This window comes from Poecile atricapillus, chromosome W (assembly GCF_030490865.1).
Source record: "Poecile atricapillus isolate bPoeAtr1 chromosome W, bPoeAtr1.hap1, whole genome shotgun sequence".
NCBI classification, from domain to species: domain Eukaryota; kingdom Metazoa; phylum Chordata; class Aves; order Passeriformes; family Paridae; genus Poecile; species Poecile atricapillus.
In genome coordinates this window covers 83223357-83244960 of record NC_081288.1, presented here as the reverse complement: position 1 = coordinate 83244960, position 21604 = coordinate 83223357, and positions in this window count along the sequence as shown.

The following is a 21604-nucleotide window of genomic DNA, read 5'->3' as shown; positions in this document are numbered from 1 at the left end:
TTCTTTCAGCTCCCGTGTCAACCAAAAATTCTATTTCTTGGCGATGGGGACCCACTTTCAATTTTATCAAGGGCTCTTTTGCTGTTACCGTCCCCACCTGAAAAAGCCCAAGACTCCCCTAGTCTTCTTGAAATACTTTTTCATCTTTTAGTTTTTGTCGACAGTTCCGTTGAATGTGTCCTACCTTCTTACAGTAAAAACACTCTGGAGGATCCTTTCGTGGAGCGGAACCGTCTTTTTGAGACTCTTGCTGCTTTTTCGGTGCTGTTTTAAACTTGCCCTGTGCCTGTTCTTGTTTTTGAGCCTCTTTTACTGCGGCCACTAATATTTTGGCCTGGAGTTTCTGCTTCTCATCCTCTCTCCTCATGTAAATCTTTTGAGCTTCCCTCAGAAGCTCTTGGAGACTTTTCTCCTGCCACCCATCAATCTTTTCTAATTTCCTTCGGATATCTTCCCATGATTTTGCCACAAATTGGGTTTTGAGCAAGACTTCCCCCACCGGAGAGCTAGGATCAGTCCCAGAGTAAATCTGCAGACTTCGTCGCAATCTCTCTAACCATTCGGTGGGTGATTCTTCCTTTCCCTGGCATTCCCCAAATACCTTACTGATATTTTGACCTCGGGGAACCGCCTCCCTTATTCCTTGCACGATGATATTTCTTAAATCAATCATGCTTCTCCTACCCTCCTCCGTTTGGGCGTTCCAGCTCGGGCTCACGCTAGGCCATTTCTGATCGCCTGGCGTCCCCTGCGGGTTTCGCCGCTCCCAGTCTCTGATACCAGCTTGTTTAATCATTTCTCTCTCCTCTTGACTAAACAGTGATCTCAGGATGGCCATGAGATCCTCATATGTATAAATACTACTACCTAAAAACTCATCCAATCTTTCAGCCACTCCAAACGGATCGTCTAGCAATCGCCCCATCTCTTTCTTAAACGCTCGCACATCCCCTGAGTTAAGGGGTACATTCACGAACCCAATTACTCCAGGGGCAGTTGGCACTTCCCTGAGAGGAAACATTCGGTGTCTATTCTCATTCTCTTCCCACTCCTCACTCATCAGCTTAGATTTAAAACGAGTCCTACTCGCAGGAGGGGAACTGGGGTTTTTGAGGGTCTGTTCTTTTATTATTGGTGTAAAGTCCGTTGCCACCAGGTTACCATGAGGAATTCCCTCTGCTAAATTTGAGGGACCTGGCTGCGGCAGTCGGACGGGCAATTGTGGATAGGGTGATCCCCGACCTTGCACCACCATAGACTCTGGAGAGGCTGTGGCAGCTGCGGTCTCCACAGGCGGGGACAAAGGGGGGGCTGCCAGAACCACTGCTGGTGCCGACTCCCTTGTTCGCCATATGTGTGCTTCACCCGGTTGCCCTGGGGAACCCGTGGGTGCTGACGGCACCACTTGATCCACCGCAGAAGGTTCTGCCGGCCCGTGGTATGGAGGGGGTAAATGATCAAGGGGTTCCCAGGTTTCTGTCTTTGGTCCACCTTTTAGTTTCATTGGGAATAGCCCTACTCTGGCCGTTAACCAGAGCTTGGCATATTCCTTCTCCTCGGAGTCCAAGGGAACCTTACTCTCCACATAAGAGAGTAATTCGTTACATGTCCACCTTTCAAATGTTCCTAATATCGGCCAAGTGAGATGGGTTCTCAGTTCCTGCCCACCCCAAACCTCGGCACAATAATAAATCATTTTTGCTTTGGATTTCTTTTTCCTTTCAGGGCAATTTTCCCAATATTTTAACATCCATCCCAAAGGACTTTCTGGTGGGATGTCTAACAACTCCTTCGCTTTTTCGGAAGGATTCTTTTCCTCACCTTTCTTTTGTGATTTACTTTTTCTCTGCCCCATATTTCAAACAAAAATCTTACCTATCCTGCGTTGTGTTCGTTCCGCTTTTTTTCCCAGGAAAATCAAGGTCTGCCAATACTCACCTCTCGGTTAGCTGCACTGGGGTCCTCTGTCTCGATTTTCCTCCGGACCTTCTCTTAGGTCTGGTGGCTGAAAGGGTTTACTAATTCCCGAGCTCAACTGGACGTCCTCTTCCCCTTTCAGCCCTTTGTGATCGGTCCCCCGGGACTCCCTTTAGTCCCAGGCTTTACAAACGTGAAGAGAGAGTCTTTCTCACACCGACTCGCTTCCTCCGTGGCCGGCCAATTCCCTCGCGGGAGGATGGAAATGCGGCCTTGGAGTCCACTCTCACTCCGTGATCAGATCACGTCTCACACACGCTTGCCCAATCACCCGCTCAACCTCACAATACTTACAGCAATTTTCTTGCGAGGATGTCTTCGTGCACTGTCGACTTTTTATGAGCTACCAAGCCGCGGCTTTTCTTGAAGGCTCCGTGCCTTCCCGAGCTCCTCTCGATCCGTTTTCTCTTTTATTGTGGTTTTTACCCCAGCCTAAATTTGGTTCGGATGTTGGAGCGAACTGCGGAGGCTCTCGGCTCCCCAGGCCGCCAAAATCAGCGGGGGTACCCGACCTGGATAGCGAGGTTATCCCACAGTTTTTCCGATCCGAGTCACGGCACCAATCTGTTATAAATGCAAAGGCAATTTTGGGATAAAATCAAAAAGAGAAATTTATTAATAAACAGCAAAGAACAACAACGAGAGAAAAAAACCACAATAAAAATGGTCAGCGCAGCGCTGGGTGGACAGGATCTACACCGGAGGTGTAGGGTTCCCAAATCCACGTCTGAGCGCTCTCAAGCTTGGGGTTTTATAGGGATTTTAAGTCCTCAGGCTAAAATTCCAAGCAGACTCCATTCACCAAGTGTTCTTGATTGTCCGGTGAATGGATTTCCTGGCTTGGAAAAATAGACCTAACCAGTGTCCGGACAGAGTCTCCTCATATGTAAAGAGACTCTGTATGTATTTCAATTTGGGTTATCAAGGCAGAAGTGGTGTGATCCGGGATTGGTGCCGATGGAAATCTCGGCAGAGTCTTCCCTTTTGTTTCCAGTGATTGCATCTCCAACACTGGTCTGCCAGGTGGGGCGTTCAGGACTAGCGACGGATACTTTTTCTGAGGCTTGTCTTTGTCGACCTTGATTGTTTCCCAACAGAGATCTGCAGGGACGTTGGTCAGGTCCGAAGGTGGGTTCCTCCTCCGAGCTAGTTCCTTTGTTTTCTTGATGGCTCTCGTCCTGTCTATTTTCCGAGCTAATGTTCGTTATCTGGGTGTTGGCTGCAATCCGTTGCCTTTGGAGGAAAACTCCCGGCCAGGCTTGGAGAAAGGGTTTATGTACATCTTTGGATTTTATATTATTTTAACACATATACATCTTATTTATACCTTTACGAATTTTTATTTACAAATAATTTATTACAAAAGGAATCTACTGCACAGTAAGGTACTGTAAAGTAAAGCACACCTTTATTTGCCTGGCTGGGGGGAGCATGCGGCATGCAGGAAGTTAACACCACACCTCCATGTGCATCTCCACCATGCTCATCTTACTGAGGTTATTTATACAAGTTTGGCAACCACCCTGTTTGTTCATTTATCTAAAAGTTACAGTCTTAAGGGGTTGGGGTCCTACATAACTTGTGGTTTTCTTATCTTAGGGTTACAAACATGGCACGCTATTCTTATCTAAGGCTGATGGGGGTTAGGTGTCCTTTTTTTTGTTCTGGCTTGCCCGTGGAATTTTTACCCATTAGTTGTGGGGACAACCTAACTGTGGGTACTTGGTGGGTGCTTGACAAAAGACAAAGAGCGGCCGGGCCCAGGGGGAGAAGGGGGGCAGGAAAAAGGAGGGTGGGGACAGTTTGGCAGGCTTTCTTCAGCTTCCGGGAAAGACATTTTTGGGCGCGGAGCTGTTGCAGTAGAGAGAGAAGGGAATTTCACCATCACCCAGATGGAGGTGCTGCTTCTTCTTCTTCTTCCCTCTTCGTTGGTGGCCTCGCACCCCCTGTCCTGCCGAGAGGTGTGGCAGTGCCAGCCACCACTGCGGAGCTGCTGATACACCTCAGCCACCAGCCTGTCGCTCTATTAAGGAACGGCTGGGAAGAGACGACACAGACTCTCATGGAGTCAGAACAGGAGAATTTTTTCCAGTTTATTGCTTCAGGTCTCTTTATAGAACGATACGTGGAAAGTACAGAAAGGAAACTCTTATTGGTTAGTAAACTGCTACATCACCATCATTGGTCAGTGGGGCACAACACCCTCTGACTTTCTCTTGCAAAGAAAACAAGGGATAGAAAACAACACCTGCAAGGCTGTTTTCTGTCCCTGAGGATTGTTTTAATTCTTTCTCATGTTTTTCCCAGACTACTTTCTCAGGCAAGACTGAGGAGCTATGCAGCCTGTAATTTCTACAGGCACTCTGGTTCAGAGTTAGACACAGAGTCCACAACTCACCTTTTTCGCTTAGGAAAAAAAAAATAAAAATGCACGGTGTTTGTAATTTCCTGTTGGGCCCTTGCAGGAAAAGGAACAAACACAGCACAAGAGGTTTCTTCTACTAGAACTTTGAATGGTTGCTGATTTAGAATGTTGGCTTATGTTTTTGGTGTTTAAGAATTGTTTTCTTTGCAAGGACTTGATGGCTGACCTCAATACAACTAGTTCAGTGAACGAACACACACACCATACAAAACATTGTTAGTCTGTTTAAACCGACAGTCTAACTTGTCGATAGAGTAGTTTAAAAGAATGCCAAAGTGATAAAACTCACATTAAGAACACCTAGATTTAAACTCAGTGAAACTCCACTTAACTACTATGTAAAATCTACTTTTTTGCTGAACGGACAATTCAGCTGACTCTGCTAATTGCAACAGTTTGTGGCTGGGCAGATGATAAACAATCTGCCCTGAAAAGTTTTGCAGCACACTCTGTAATGATGTCCATGCTAGTGTTAAGAAGCTGACAGCATCTCACCAAGGATGGACAGGATGCAGACTCGTTTAGGATGATCTCTGGCTGTCAGAACAGTAGTTCATGAACTCAGGGAGGTCTAGGGAACCCAAAGCCACCATTTCCTCGCAGCTGGTTCTCAGCTCTGCGAACACAAGACTCAAAAGGCACAAGGTGAGCAAATTTGGGTCCCGCAAGGATAGGAACAGGAGGGATGAGTGTGGAACCCATGGCAGAAATCGCAGGACCTTGGTCCGCCCGGGCCGCCGGAGGCGATGGGGGGGGGCCGTCTTCAGCTGCAGGCTCAGGCAATGCCGGAGGACGCGAGGCGGGGCGAGGTGGCGAGGTTCGCGCATGCGCGTGTTGCGCGAGGGGGCGCGGGGGGGCTTGCCGCTCCCCCCCGCCGCCGCTTCTCGGATGGGCGCGGGGGGGCGATTTCCCCCCGCGGCGCTGGCAGGCCCCGCGGGTGGCTGTGAGGGCACTGCCCCCCCCGCCACGTAGGCGGGGGGTTTGCTGGTTTTGCTGCAGGCCTGGCCCCAGCTCCAGAGACAGGTTCGGGCTCGGCTTCCCCCCCGCCGCGTACGCAGGGGGTTCTCGCGGCTTGGGCGGCCGGCGGCCGCGGCTTGGGCGGCCGCCCGGGCCACAGCCGGTGGCGGCGGGCAGCGTCCTGGACTCGCTTTTTCTTCTTTTTTCTCCATCTTTTCTCTCGTTTTCTTTTCGCCGCTGCTGCTGCCACCGCAGCTGTGGTGGTTTTGCGGGGGGCGGCGGCGCGTCTGTGTGCTCGGGTTTCTTGGCGGCTGACGGCCGCAGCCCGAGTGGCTGCCCGGGCCCTCCGGCGGCGGTGGGCTGTGGTGCTCCGGACTTGCGCTCGGTTTTTTCAGCGGGGCCCTGCGCGCTAGGCGCAGGTGAGCCGAGCGCTGACTCTCTCCCCCCCCGCCACGCTGACAGGCTGCAGCGGGGGCGTCCGCACTTCCGCCCATGGCACAGAACAAAGAAGCTCGGAGAGCGCGGAGGGGCCGGAGAAAGGAGGTTCTGCGGCCGCCCGCAGCGGCGCTTTTGGAGCCGGCGGAGGCTCTGCGGGTGGCACAGGCGGAGGCGGGCGGTCTCTGCTTGCTTGCCGCTTTCCCGTTGGCAAAGCTCGCGCGCTCAGCTCTGCGGGTGGCGGGCGCTCAAACTTTTCTGGAGAGGGAGATCTCTGGTTCACAAACTGCTCCTGCCCGCGGCTAAAGTTCTTCAAGGGTCCGGGCAGAGCTGAGGGAGTGCTACGCTGCTTATCTACAGTTTCATCTCCCAGTCTCTCATCTTGTACAAAGGAGGCACTCTTGGCATCTAAGTCTTCTATCTCGGCTTCACTGTTCTTAGACTGGCACTGTTCCAGCGCCTTAAAAATCACTCCCCAGGTTGCTGCTAAGCTGCACGCACTGGTATTTTCTGCAGCTAGCTCAGTCCACAAGCGGTCTCCCATTGATAGCCAGATTTCAAGGTTAAATGCATTATTTATAGTCATAGTAAAACCTTGCGCTTTTACCCACTGGAATAAAGCGCGCATATCATCTTCAGGAATAGAGTCCCATGCGCGGCAAGGCGTCCTGCCACGCAAGGTAGATAAGCTGTTCATTAGCTGAAATGCAGTTCCCCATTATGAGAACTTTATCTTGACGGCTTCGCTAATGCAATAACGCAGGCGCTATGGGTTCAGACCTGGGATTCCGAACTCTGCTTTGTCAAGATAAGCCGCTCCAAGCCCGCTCACTGGCAGGGCTCCACTATCCCGTTGGTTTAAAAAACAGCTCTCTCTAGGAAAGCCCGGGAGAATTCCACTTACCCCTCTGGGGGGAAGGGCTGGCTCTTTGCCCGCTGTCTGCACTCCCTCAGGGGTTCAGCAGATGCACATCACTTCGGCGGTCACCAGATGTTTTTCCCAGACTACTTTCTCAGGCAAGACTGAGGAGCTATGCGGCCTGTAATTTCTACAGGCACTCTGGTTCAGAGTTAGACACAGAGTCCACAACCAGCCCAGGATCTCTGCTCATCCCTGCTGTTCCAGCCGACTGTTCCTCAGAGGCCTGCAGGAGCACCGGGACTGACTGCCTGAGGGGGTTTGTGAAGCAAAGCCTCCCCTCCATCCCATCTCAGCCGAGAAGGTTGTCACGAGGTCCCTGTTTCTGTTTTCTTGCTAATGCTGTAGTTATTGTTGTTTGTTTGCCTGGTTATACTAGTAAAGAACTGTTATTCTTATCCCCAGATCTCTGCCTGAAAACCCCTTGATTTCAAAATTATAATAATTCGGAGGGAGGGGGTCTACATTCTTTCATTCCAAGGGAGGCTCCTGCCCTCCCTAGCAGACACCTGTCTTCTAGAACCAAGACAAAGGCATTCATCACAACTGGGGGACGGGCTGCAAAAACCTGCTTTCTATTAGAGGACACGTTCATTTCAGGACGTTTCCTCCTAATTTGTCTCAAACAGGGACAAAAGATTTGGTGCCAGTGTGGGGCCAGAGTGGGACATAAACTTTGAAAAATTTAAAATTTTAGAGAAACTGTGGCTTTAATTAAAAATAAGCCTTGCTAAATCTAATTAAAATAAACAGATGGGTCTTGCTAAAATTAAAGGTATATAGAGACGCCTTGCTAAAATTAGAGGTTAATCATTGGCTAATAACTAATTGTCTGTCAACTTTATGCTTGTTCAGCTGGGCTTATAATGAAAAACAAAGAATCTAGTAAGGAACTTCAAGAACATAAGACAACTGCAAATCAGAAACCCATTGAAGACATGAAACTAGGAGCCCAGCCAAGGGTTCATTTGTCACTTTACATTGAAAAAGTAAAAAAGTCAGAACGAGAAAGAGCCATGTCCCTTCCTCCCATTTGTAACCCCTACCCATAATAGGACCACTGTCCTATTTCAAGGAACAAATCATGCATGCTTAATTTCTTTTTTTTCTAATTAGCATAAGAAGCAGAGAGTGTGTGGAAACTGGGTTATGAATATGAATATGCATTTGTATTCAATACTTCTGTAAATAAAAAGCCTGTATTCACCTGTATTCGGGGCCATGTGTATTAAGGGGTGACCTGACACATCAGTCCAGTGCCGTTAATAAACATACACTCTCTAACCCTAAAACGGTTGAAGAGTCTTTGTCCGCCTCAGTTGGATATTGATACTAGATCATATCCTGTTGTAGTTTTAAACTAGTAACAAAAATTATTTATTTTTTGTTGTGAGATATGGATTAAAATAAGAGCAAAACAGGCTTAAAACTTAAAAGGAATAAAGACAGTTTATTAACAAACTATTAGAATAAGAATACCAAAATAAACTTTCAGAAAACCCTTTTACTTCTTACTACTCGATTATTTCTTTGTACACATAACAACATAGAGACAAAAAATTTTAGAATCTTGGTGGTCAAAAACAGTCTCAATTTCTAGAGTCTTTTCATCAGTCCTTGTAGAGAAACAGAAGTCTCTTTCTGCCAATTTATGGAGTTTCTAGAGTCCACTTCTCCCATCCCACACTACTCTGAGGTGTGCATGGGTCAAATGAATCCAGGGATGTTATTTTTAAGGATAAGTTATTCAAAGGTAGAAATCTTCTTCATTTGCTTCTGTGAGCCTTCCTGGAAAACAGCCATCTCATTGGCTCCTTTAAGGCTTTAAAATCTTCACTTCACTCGCAAGTTCCAGCAACTCACAGGATCATAATCATTTTTCTTTTCTTTAAAGTCCACACTTTGAATACTCTATTCCTCCCATACTCTAGTCATGAATTAAAGGAGTCTTCTAAACTATTATTGTCTATCTCCATAGCTGTAACAGAAAGACCTTTCAGCAGCAAGCATCTTCTTTTTTCTCTCTTTCTTATTTAAACTTAACTCTTTTCTTCACTGTTTTTGGTAGTTTTATGATGTCTTACACGTTAATTGTCTCTCTTTCTCTGTCTTTTCTAAGAAAAAGGAGTAATCTGTTTGTTTATCTAGGTAGTAAAAGAATCAAAAGTTTTAAGAAAGCTGCAAAAGTTCATAGTGTCAGGTTTCAGTCCAGCCGCAGACCTTGAAAACTGAACTAAGCTGCCAGGCTCTGCTTCCTTCTCATCCCCCCCCCCCTTCCCTGCGGCCTCGTTCTGGGCCTGGGGGGGGGGGGGGGAAAGCCAAGACAGAGCTTGTTACCTCTCAAAAGCCGGAAACCAAAGAGAACGAGAGAGCTCTGAGTGTACTTCTTAAGAGGGTGTTTACAAGTTGAATTCACTTTTTAATGGTCAGATCTGCTGTCAATTCTTGGAAATGACTGATAATTGGTCAGGAGGAAAAACTCCCATCAGCCACCAGTAGCGTCAACTTCCCCTCTTTTTACTCTGTCTTAAAGGTGAAGCTACCCCATGACATATCCATATTTTGGTAAATCAAGAGAAAGTGGAAAAAAGTGTAGTAATTACATTTTGGTTTTGGTTTTAAGAAGCTAAAATCACTGCTGAAAGAAAGTAATAAATTGTGGCAGTTTTAATACCTTCTGTAGTATCAACTAAGTAGGCTGTAAAATAACAAACCTCTGTTTATAAATAGATTAATGAAAATAAATGGAAACTTTTAGAGAATTGTTTGGGATGATTAGAAACAGGTCAACTAATAATACCAGAAAAGTCAGTGATACATTATGTAAAGTCTGAACATGATATGGCTACTGGGGAGCAGAACCCTTACTCCAATACCTAGGGGAATGAATTGCAGTCCCAGGCTTGTAAAATATTGTTAAAGAAGTAACATCACTGTTGTAGTGCATTTAAAAATTATGGTATGTCCCAAGGAAAGAACTCACCCTTGGTTTTGTATAATGTTAGTCCCTACCTAAACCTCCCTTTCCCTTCCCCTGTCCCATTGGCTGTAACTCTCCTGTATTTCTGACCACCCCCTCGCCCTAGTTTAAGAGATAATACGCAAAGCATTTCGACCACTTTCTTGCCCCGGGCTATCCACATACAATAAACCTGGGATCACATTTTGCAAGTCTGAGCCTCCTGTGTCTAAGATACTTTGAGTCTATGTTGTATATATTCTGAGACCCCTTTCCGCCCGTGTTCTGTGAAGGGCAGGCACATCTCTAGGGGGGGTAAGAATGAAGGAGCTTTTGGCATAATTACAACACATCATAATTTGTGACTTTTTTGATGAATAATCCAAATACCATAGTTAGGCTAGAACAAGGGGTTATTAGCAGAGGAGCTTTTCCTGGAGTGTTGTGGCAGATTGACTTTTCTGAACTCCCAATATAGGGAGTTTTGATATTTGCTGCTACTTACTGATACCGATAGTGCTTCTGGGGGGCCAGAAGCGTTTCCTTGTAGAACAAATAAAGCTAGAGCAAACAGAAATGAATTATTTAAAACAAGTAGTATTTCAAAACCTTATGGCATTAGATATCACAGCACAAATGGGAGGAGTCTGTTCATTGATAAATACCAGTTGCTGTACTTATATAGATCAATCAGGGCAAATAACAACAGATATACATACACTCTAGCAACATGGAAAGATACTCCATGAAGTAACAAAGGATAATACATCTTGGTGTGAAAAACGAGGTTCGCATTTTTTTATATAAAATTTAAAAAGTTTAATAGAAAGACAATTAGGAGATGGAAATAAAACAAAATGAACAAATACGGCCCGGTGCCTCAACATTCAGCCAAGAGCATGCCTTACTAACAAAGGATTGTCCCGTAAAAACAGAATCCTATTACATATTCATAAATTCTTATACATGATTCAAACATTCCTCTTAAGTTTTAGATGTTCCTTTGTTTAGCTTCAACTCCCCCCGTACCCAATAGATCAATCTTCTTGTCTCCATTGAGTCTCACACTCCCTGATAACAGAGGTTCAATAAATTCCTCCCTTGGAGCACTGGCCACTGCTGTCTTCATCTGGATAAGATAATCTAAGAATGCATGGGGGATTTTCTGACTATCTTTTCAGTCTCTGTGTTATATGAACAGTAGTCTTTATTATAATACCATGCTACAGCCTAACATATATATATATATGTATTATACCACTGTTTCTAAGTTTTATCAATAACAGAAATGAAAGAAACTATATTAATACAACAAAGTTTTCCAACATTATACACATAACATTCATTTTAATATTTGTGAAAAGCCAGTAATATGGATTTATAACATTGGTCAACTCACTCATAGGAGAAACTTATGTCTTGGCTCCCTAATCTAAATTGGTTGAAATAATTATTCATGGGCATCTTCTTATTAGGAATAATCATTTGGTGTACATGCATATTTAGATAGTGCATTTTTTGGTGCTGTCAGCAAACCACAATGTCTTATGATGATTGGAAGATATGTAAATTGAGATATAGAATAGAAAGAGGAACATATTTCCATAGAATAAACATGTGATAATTTGTGAAAGAATTTGTTGGAGTCTGAGGCACAGAGTGTGTGCCCTTGTCTCTGAAACCTAGCTCTGATATCCAAGAAAACACTGAATTTCATATAACACCATGAAAACAACTGTTAAATAGAAAAGCTAAAAGTTAGAGTGTGTAAATTAGCAAGTTTTTTTAAATCACTGGGTGAAAAAGTTAGTTTAGATCTTAAGCTAGTTTAGAAAACAGAAGACAAGATGGAGAGTTTAAGGTGTTGTCTCTTTTCCTTCTTTCTTCTTCTTCTTCTAAAGGTTTTTGAGTAGTAGTGATAGTAAAAGGTCTTAAAATCTTAGAAAATTCAGGGACTTAGAAAGAAAGTTAGGTTTGGAAAGCCCTGGGAAAAGTAGGCCCTGGGAAATGTTAGGCCTTGTGCTTGCTAAAGATCAGGTCAAACTGCACCTGTGTAGTCAGTATATGATAAATTATACAATTGTTAGATGTGATTAGATATAATTATTGTTTAAAGAACATGAGGAACAATGTTAGGGGGCTAGGGGGGATCACGAGAAATTCATGCTTGGGTAAAAACAATGCTTACAATAAAACAATGTAACTTTAATAATTAATATGTAAGTTGTATAACGATAGAGTATAAAACATGTTCAGCTCAAAACCAAATTGGTTCAGATTTGGGTATGTGTACCCCTGACACCCAGAGCTCTTTAAATAAAGCACCTTCATATAATCATTCGTGATTATGTGTGTTCCTGAACGCTAACATTTTGGCGACCCAGATGGGACCTTGTGAGTGCTGCTGAGCGAACTAGCGACCCGATCACGCTCCAGCCGGCACCAAGGGATTCTGGGGGATCCCATCAGCCGTGACCATCTCCGCTGCTCACAACGTCCCCGGGAGAAAAGGTAAGGTACTTTACTTTGGTTTGGGTGCCTGCCAGTTAGACGCGGCGAAAGCTGCGCATGGTTGGGCTAAAGGAATTCCTGTTGGTATTGCCTAGGCGCCATCCGTAAGACGACTGTGAAAGAGTCACAGGTTCGGCATTTGTGGTATATTGTAGTTATAATATGGAGAAGCTTAAAGGGATTTTGGGCAGCAGTGCTTCCATACCGGGTACTTCTCTTTTGGGGTGCTTATTAGCACATTGGAAACAGGGTAATTTTGGGGAAGAGTTACATAAGGCTAAGTTGATTGATTATTGTAATACATGGTGGCCAGGATATGTCCTGGATAGTGGAGAAAAGTGGCCGAAGAATGGATCTTTGCAATATAATACTATTTTACAGTTGATGTTGTTTTGTAAGTGAGAGGGAAAATGGAATGAAGTTCCGTATGTTGACTTGTTTTTCTATCTGCGAGACAAGCCAGAATGGCAGGCTGAGTGTGGATTGATGGTGGTTAAGGCATTTGCGAATGATAAATGTGAGGTTTGTGTAAAAGGGAAATGTTTAAAACACCTGACATTAAAAGAAAGTTTGCGTCGGGGGAACGATATGAATGTTGATTTACAGGTGACTTTAACAGAACCGAAAGAACCTGACTCTGTTTTGTCTGCCCCCACTTCACCCAATCCTATTCCACCTAACCCTATTACACCTAGTTCTAGTCCACTTAATCCTACTTCACTCTTCCCTCTTTACCCTCCTCTCCCGCCTACACCAGATCCTTCTTCCCCAGGAGATGATCAAAATTTAATCGTAATACAAGGAAATGTGAAAAATGCTGGGGGGGAAAATAGCAGTAATGGGTGTAATGATAATAAATCAGCAACACCGGTATCTCACCGGACACGGTCCAAGCTTGCCCCGGTCCTGTATAAAACGGAAAAAGACTTGGACAGACAAAAGCAGACTGTGATTGCCCCCTTGAGACAAGGAGTAGGAGTAGAGGGGCCGGTGTTTGTAAAAGTACCTTTCTCTCCTGTGGATTTGGTAATTTGGAAACAATCAGCTGGAACTTATAGAGAGAATCCTGACAAAGTGGCAAGGGTCATAAAAATGGTTATGAAAACTCAGAATCCAGATTGGGATGATATACAAGTAATATTAGATATTTTAATGGATTCTACTGAAAAAGAGATGGTGCTTAGAGCAGCCAAGGAGAGAGCGAGAGAAGATCTCAGAACTGGGTTGGTAACAGGGACTTTAGATGAGAATTTTCCGACCGAGGATCCAGGGTGGGACCCTAATGTATTTAGGGATATGCGGAGGCTGAAAAGATATCAAGAGTGGGTCCAGATAGGGGTTCAGAATGCTGTGCCTAAAACTATGAATTGGTCTAAATTGTATGAGATAAGGCAGGAAAAGAAAGAATCCTCCACTGCGTTTTTGGAAAGGCTCAAAGAAGCAGCGAGAAAATATACAGATCTGCAAATAGAAACAGAACCAGCAAAAGTTCAGCTTGGTCTTATTTTCCTTGGGCAGTTGCAAGATGATATCAGGAGAAAATTACAGAAGTTAGAAGGAGAGGAATTAAGGAATTTGGATAAATTACTTGAGGAGGCTTGGGAGGTATAGAATAGCAGGGAAAGGGAAGCTAGTAAGAAGCAGCAGCAAAATCTCTTGGCAGTATTACAAGGAAGAGAGAATCCAGGACGCGGCAGGGGTGGTCGTGGATTGGGGAGGGGCGGACTCGGCAGAGGACGAGGAGGATCGGTTTTGCCAAGATTAGGGTTAAATCAATGTGCATATTGCTGGCAGGAGGGGCATTGGAAAAAAGAATGCCCAAACAACCCGAGTAACCGGTTTAACCAGGGCAACCAGTTCCAGCAGGAAGATGCTGCCAAGGCTATGGTACTAGGAGAGTACAGCAGCTGACTAGAATGGGAACAGAAGTCAGTACAGGAACCTTTAGTAACTATACAATTGGGAGATAAAGAACTAAAATTCCTGGTGGATACAGGAGCTACATATTCTGTATTAAATGACCTTGTTATAAATGCAAAGGCAAATTTGGGATAAAATCAAAAGAGAAATTTATTAATAAACAACAAAGAAAAACAGAGAGAAAAAACCACAATAAAAATGGTCAGCGCAGCGCTGGGTGGACAGGGTCTACACCCGAGGTGTAGGGTTCCCAAATCCACCTCTGAGCGCTCTCAGGATTGGAGTTTTATAGGATTTTTAAGTCCTCAGGCTAAAAATTCCAAGCAGGCTCCATTCACCAAGTGTTCTTGATTGCTCGGTGAATAGATTTCCTGGCTTGGAAGAATAGACCTGACTTGTGTCCGGACAGAGTCTCCTCATATGCAAAGAGACTCTGTATGTATTTTAATTTTGGGTTATCAAGGATGAAGTGATGTGATCCGGGGTTGGTGCCGATGGGAATCTCGGCGGAGTCTCCCCCTTTGTTTCCAGTGATTGTATCTCCAACACTGGTCTGACAGGTGGGCGATTCAGGACTAGCGGCGGATACTTTTCTGAGGCCCATCTTTGTCGACTTTGATTGTTTCACAACCGAGGTCTGCAGAGATGATGGTCAGGTCCGGAGTTGGATTCCTCCTCCGAGCTAGTCCTTTTGTTCTCCTTGATGGCTCCCATCCTGCCTATTTTCCGAGTTAATGTTTGTTATCTGGGTGTTGGCTACAATCCTTTTTCTTTCAGAGAAGAGCTCCCAGCCAGGCTTGGGAGAAAGGTTTCTTTCTTTTGTTACATACACATCTTTGGTTTTTTATTATTTCAACATATACATCTTATTTATATCTCTTACGAATTTTTATTTACACATAATTTATTATCACCTGAAAGGGAAAACTGGGGACAAAACAAAAACAATAGTTGGAGCCACAGGGAAGGAAGAGAATCAGCCATTCCTGCAACCCCTGAATTTGTGTTTTGGAAACAAAGTTTTAACACATGAATTCTTATATGTGCCTGAGTGTCCAATTCCACTTTTAGGACGAGATTTATTGGCAAAACTTGATGCAGTAATAACTTTTGAGAACGGGGAACTATTAATGAAAATACCCGAATCAAAGACAGGACAAATTTTAATGATAAAAGAAAAACCTGTCCCTACTATCCCTAAGGAAGTAGAGGATGCAGTAATTCCCTCTGTATGGGAAACAGATATACCAGGAAAAATCTAAATTGGCACAACTGATACATGTGGAATTAAAAAAAGGGGTAAAACCTGTACAGGTCAAACAGTATCCTATAAAACCAGAAGCACGGCAAATAATAGTAAAAATTACTGATAAATTTTTGAAATACCAGATTGTCTCGGTTCTAGAAGACAGGTGTCTGCTAGGGAGAGCAGGAGCCTCCCTTGGGATGAAAGAATGTAGACCCCCTCTCTCCGAATTATTATAATTTTGAAATCAAGGGGGCTTTCAGGCAGAGATCTGGGGATAGGAATAACAGTTCTTTACTAGTATAACCAGGTAAACAAACAAACAATAACTACAGCAATAACAAGAAAACAGAACCAGGGACCCCGGGACAGCTTTCTCGGCTGAGACGGGATGGAGGAGAGGCTTTGTTTTCACAAACCCCTCGGGCAGTCAGTCCCGGTGCTCCTGCAAGGCTCCGAGGAAAACAGTCGGCTGGGACAGCAGGGACGAGCTGAGATCCTGGGCTGGTGGATGAGGTGTATCAGCAGCTCCACGGCGATGCCTGGCAGGACAGGGGGTGCGAGGCCACCAACCAAGAGGGGAGAAGGAGAAGAAGCAGCTCCGCGACCCAGCGCACGAACGTCCTTCTTCCCCGAAGCCGAGGAAAAAGCCAGCTAAAAACTGTCCCCACCCTCCTTTTTCTGCCCCCTTCCCCCGCCACCCTGGGCCCAGCCACTCTTTGTCCTTTGTGAGCACCCCTAAGTACCGGTAGTTAGGTTGTCCCAGCACATAATGGGTAAAAATTCCCACCTAACCCTCAACACAAATTCTAGAAAAATGTGAATCAGAATATAATACACCAATATTCCCAGTGAAGAAACCAAATGGTGAGTACAGACTAGTACAGGATTTAAGAGCAATAAATGAAATAACTAAAAATATTTACCCAGTGGTAGCTAATCCTTGCACATTGTTAACATCCGTAAAAGAAAAATATAAATGGTTTGCTGTAATTGATTTAAAAGATGCCTTTTTCTGCATACCCCTTGACAAAGAAAGTAGGAAACTGTTTGCCTTTGAATGGGAGAATCCAGAAAACTGAAGGAAAACTCAGCTCACCTGGACACGACTCCCACAAGGATACAAGAACAGTCCAACCCTATTTGGAAGTCAGCTGGCGAAGGAGCTGGAGATTTGGACCGAAAACGGGCAAGTACCGAGAGAACAATACCTGCTGTTACAGTATGTTGATGATATACTGATAGCTACAGAAGAGAAAACAACCTGCATAAAGGTAACGATTGAAATTTTAAATCAGCTGGGAATGGGAGGATATAAGGTGTTTAAAGGAAAGGCACTAATTGCCCAACAGACTGTGATTTACCTGGGGTGTGAAATCTCACAAGGCCAACGTAAGCTGGGTACTAATCGTATTCAAGCTATTTGTGCTATTCCAGAGCTCCAGAACCTACATGAGCTGCGAGTTTTCCTTGGTATGACAGGGTGGTGCCGCCTATGGATCATGGACTATGGACTAATTGCAAAACCCCTGTATGAAGCCCAGAAGACGCAGCCGTTTACCTGGGGCAAACCACAGAAGGAAGCCTTCCTTAAACTGAAGAAAGCATTGACAACTGCTCCAGCATTAGGATTGCCTGATCTATCTAAAGATTTTCAGCTGTTTGTGCATGAAAGATCACACCTAGCACTGGGAGTACTAACCCAACATTTGGGAAGCTGGAAAAGGCCAGTAGGCTACTTCTCCAAACAACTTGACAACGTGAGTGTTGGATGGCCTTCATGCCTGCAGGCAGTTGCAGCCACCGTGATACTGATACAAGAAGCCAGGAAACTCACGATGGGTAGACACATAGATGTCTATGTGCCACACATGGTAATCACTGTTTTAGAACAAAAGGGGGGCCATTGGCTATCCTCAAGGCGAATGATGAAATTCCAGGTAATCCTGACTGAGCAGGATGATGTCACACTGAAGACAACTAACCTTTTAAATCCAGCCTTGTTTTTAGGTACAACAACTGAAGAAGACCCATTAGAACACGATTGTGTGGAAATGATAGAACACACCTGTTCAGCTACACCAGATCTGAAAGATGTGCCACTGGAACTGACAGACTGGGAGCTGTTTACAGATGGAAGCAGTTTTGTGGAGAACGGGACCAGATATGCTGGATATGCAGTAACAACCAATAGGTGCAGTGGTAGAGGCAAAGGCCTTGCCAGCAAACACATCTGCCCAATGAGCAGAACTGGTTGCCTTGACCAGGGTGTTAGAGCTGAGTGAAGGGAAGAAAGTAAATATATGGACTGATTCAAAATATGCTTTTGGAGTGGTGCATGTACATGGGGCACTGTGGAAAGAAAGACAACTGCTGTCTTCCCAAGGCACACACATTAAACATCAAGATGCAGTCCTGCAATTGATAAAAGCTGTACAAAAACCAGAACAAGTGGCAATTATGCACTGCAAAGCACACCAATCAGGAAACTCCAAAATTTGTGAGTGGAATCAAAAGGCAGACTGGACAGCACGACAGGTTGCTCGGAAAATGCAAACGACAATGGCATTGATACCTTTAAAAGTTAATGTATCTCAATTTAATTTGCCTCCAAAACCGAAATATTCAGTAGAAGACGAGAAATTGGGACGTTTGCTAAATGCAGAAAAGAATTCAGAAGGGTGGTATGTAACTATGCAAGGACAAATAGTGTTACCCCCCTTGATAATGAGAGAAGTTCTACAAATTAAACATAATGAATGTCATTGGGGTGCAGAGGCATTGGTAAAACTGCTAAAACAAAAATTAATCTCAGTACAGATGCTAACAATGGCAAAATCAGTAATGTCAAAATGTGAGATCTGCTTGAAAAACAACCCGGTGGCTAGATGACAAGCACAGCTAGGGAGGATTAGGATGGGAATAGAACCAGGAGACTATTGGCAGGTAGATTTTGTAGAATTGCCAAGGACTTGAGGATACAAATATCTGTTGGTGAGGGTTGACACATTTTCATGATGGCCAGAAGCCCTTCCCTGTCGCACAAATCAAGCAAAGGAAATGGTTAAGTGGTTAGTACAGGAGATCATTCCCAGGTTCGGGGTACCCCTAGGGATATCATCAGATAGAGGGCCTCATTTTATAGCCACAATAGTAAAAGAAATAAGTAGATGGCTGGGAATAACCTGGGACCTCCATACGCCATGGAGACCCCAACCAAGTGGACAGCTAGAGAAAATGAATCAGATACTAAAGAGGCAAATCAGTAAAATATGCCAAGAAGTCAAATTGCAGTGGCCCCAGGCTTTGCCAATAGCATTGTTAAGGATTCGGATAAAACCAAGGAGTGGAATGTCAGTTAGTCCCTATGAGATATTGTATGGGAAACCATATGAATCTCCTGAACCTAACCCAAATGTACATGTCACAGGGAAGCAAGAGGTATATAATTATGTTCTTTCTCTTGGGAAAACATTAGCCCGGCTCCGGAGCACCCTCATGTGGAACAGACCGCTGACTTTCGAGAATCCAGTTCATGATATACATCCAGGAGACGAGGTGTACATTAAAAATTGGAATGAAGAACCACTGAAAGAAAGTGGACTGGGCCCCATCAGGTACTGTTGACCACGTTTACAGCATTCAAATTAGCCAATGTGGACCCCTGGATTCACTATACCCGAGTGAAGAAAATCCATTCCAGATTACAGACTGTGTAAACTGTAGAAGCAACAAAGCTGCAGATAAAATGTATTTAATTGCTTCAAGAATGTTAATAGTAGTTGTGCCAATGCTCATTTTATGGTTATTGATGTCTTTGGGATGTGGAATGCAAAAAGGTCAAATAATCACTCTTCATTCTAGAATGAAGAGAGAGATGCAAGCAAAAACACAAGTGATAAGAGTTTCCAATGAAATTCAGGCTGAGAATGTGATGATTGGATTAGTTAAAGACTTTGCCAAAATACAAAACACCAGCAGAATAACTGCCTGTCTGCCAATACCGAAGGCAGCGAGAGACCCAATAAGTTGGGGAATTATAACATCAAAATTACCTGAACTGCAAAATAACAAAACAATTATTTGTAAGCAAGTACCAGAGTCGAGGCAAGTAGTCAAAGAAGCCTGGAAAATAACAGAAGAGTGGATGAGGCCTCTGAGGAAACGGGATTGCATCTTAAGTCATGGCAGGGTAGGACAAATCATAGAGTGGTGGGTTGAAAACCAAGACATTGCAAATTGGGAATGCTTTTTGCCACATTATGAAAAGATCAGAGAGAACATTACAGAAACCACTCTAATATGGAAGTGTGAGGCCAAAGATAGGAAAGGTCAGATAGAGCCTTGGGACAGTGTTTGGTCCATGGGTATACTTCAAAAATTACAATATATGGCAAACACCCCTTGGTGTATTAAATGGGAAGGCTCTGAGAACAAAACAGATCCAGCAGTAATGAACACTGCCACTAGTAGCCGAATAAAGGCAGACAAAGTAAGTTGGTGGGCATGTAATAAAACTTATGACTGCACTTCTGATGACATAGAGATAAAACAAATGCCAGCTCTGGTAACAGCCCTACAAATTGGTTGTGCCTGCAGAGGTATCAAACATAAACAAGGTAAAGTGGATTACAAAATAATTGTAGGATGTACCAGGAGTACAATCCGAAGTCCAGGACCATTTGTATGGGCAACAAGTGATGGTACTTGGACAACACATTTGCCTGTAGATGGGAAAGTAAAAGAAATTACTTTGGGCCTCCCTACCTTATGTCCGATTTGGAAAAAGTCCCCATTTAATGGAAAACATGAACTTCTGCAGATAAGAACCAGATGAGAAGTTCTAGACAATGAGAATCAGGATGACACTTGACAAGAATCCTCTAGTGGAGTGAAATTTGGGTGGGCCCTAGAGTCTTTTCTCGGTCCTATAGCAAACTATTGGAATAGAGAAATTTTGTACAAACTTACAGGTCAGGTAGATAGACTGGCAAGAGTCACTCGGGAAGGATTTAAAGAACTCAACGTACAATTACAAGCCACCACAAAAATGACTTTACAAAATCGATAGGCCTTAGATTTGCTACTCCTGAAAGAGCATGGAGTGTGTGGTTTCTTAACGGGACAGATTGATCATTGTTGCGTCCACATCCCAAATGTAACTGAAGATGTAGAACATGACATCAATCAGTTGCAACAAATAGAGCATGAAGCACAGGAAGAGCAAAAGGATGTGACCACAAGTTGGTTAGGCAAAATCTTCAAAGGGTTAGGGTGGAATGTGAATTCATGGATTAAATCTATCATTGAGAATGTGATCATCTTACTAATTGTATTCTTAGCAATTTGGTTAGTTTACAGCATCTTAAAAAGAGAAATACAGAAGAAAACGTTCTGGAACCAGAAAATAATAAAGGCACTGATGCGAGATCCACACCCACCATCTTCTGGTTCTCCAGTTCCTGACAGCATCCAGGACAACGTTTACATCAATCGAGGATTCGAAGAACACCAAGTATAAACTCAGAAACAAAGGACTGTATCAAGTGAAAACATTTGCACTTATAGTGAAGTGAAAATGCTTTCAAAGGGGGGAAATGATAGTAAAAGGTCTTAAAATCTTAGAAAATTCAGGGACTTAGAAAGAAAGTTAGGTTTGGAAAGCCCTGGGAAAAGTAGGCCCTGGGAAATGTTAGGCCTTGTGCTTGCTAAACATCAGGTCAAACTGCACCTGTGTAGTCAGTATATGATAAATGATACAATTGTTAGATGTGATTAGATATAATTATTGTTTAGAGAACATGAGGAACAATGTTAGGGGGCTAGGGGGGATCATGAGAAATCCATGCTTGGGTAAAAACAATGCATACAATAGAACAATGTAAGTTTAATAATTAATATGTAAGTTGTATAATGATAGAGTATAAAACATGTTCAACTCAAAAACAAATTGGGTCAGATTTGGGTATGTGTACCCCGACACCCAGAGCTCTTTAAATAAAGCACCTTCATATAATCATTCGTGATTATGTGTGTTCCTGAATGCTAACAATAGTAAGTGATTGGATAAAAAATGCCGCAATACAGCACACAGGTGATAAGTCATTGTGTCGCTAAAAAAATAATTTACATGTCTATTGTTAATTGGGTGAAAATAAGTATAAAGATAAAAGAAATGTGTATTTCGAGGCCATTTTGTGCCTTTCGAGCCAATTTGAGCCAGGCAATGGTGGGTTGAATTTGAGCGAAAAGTCT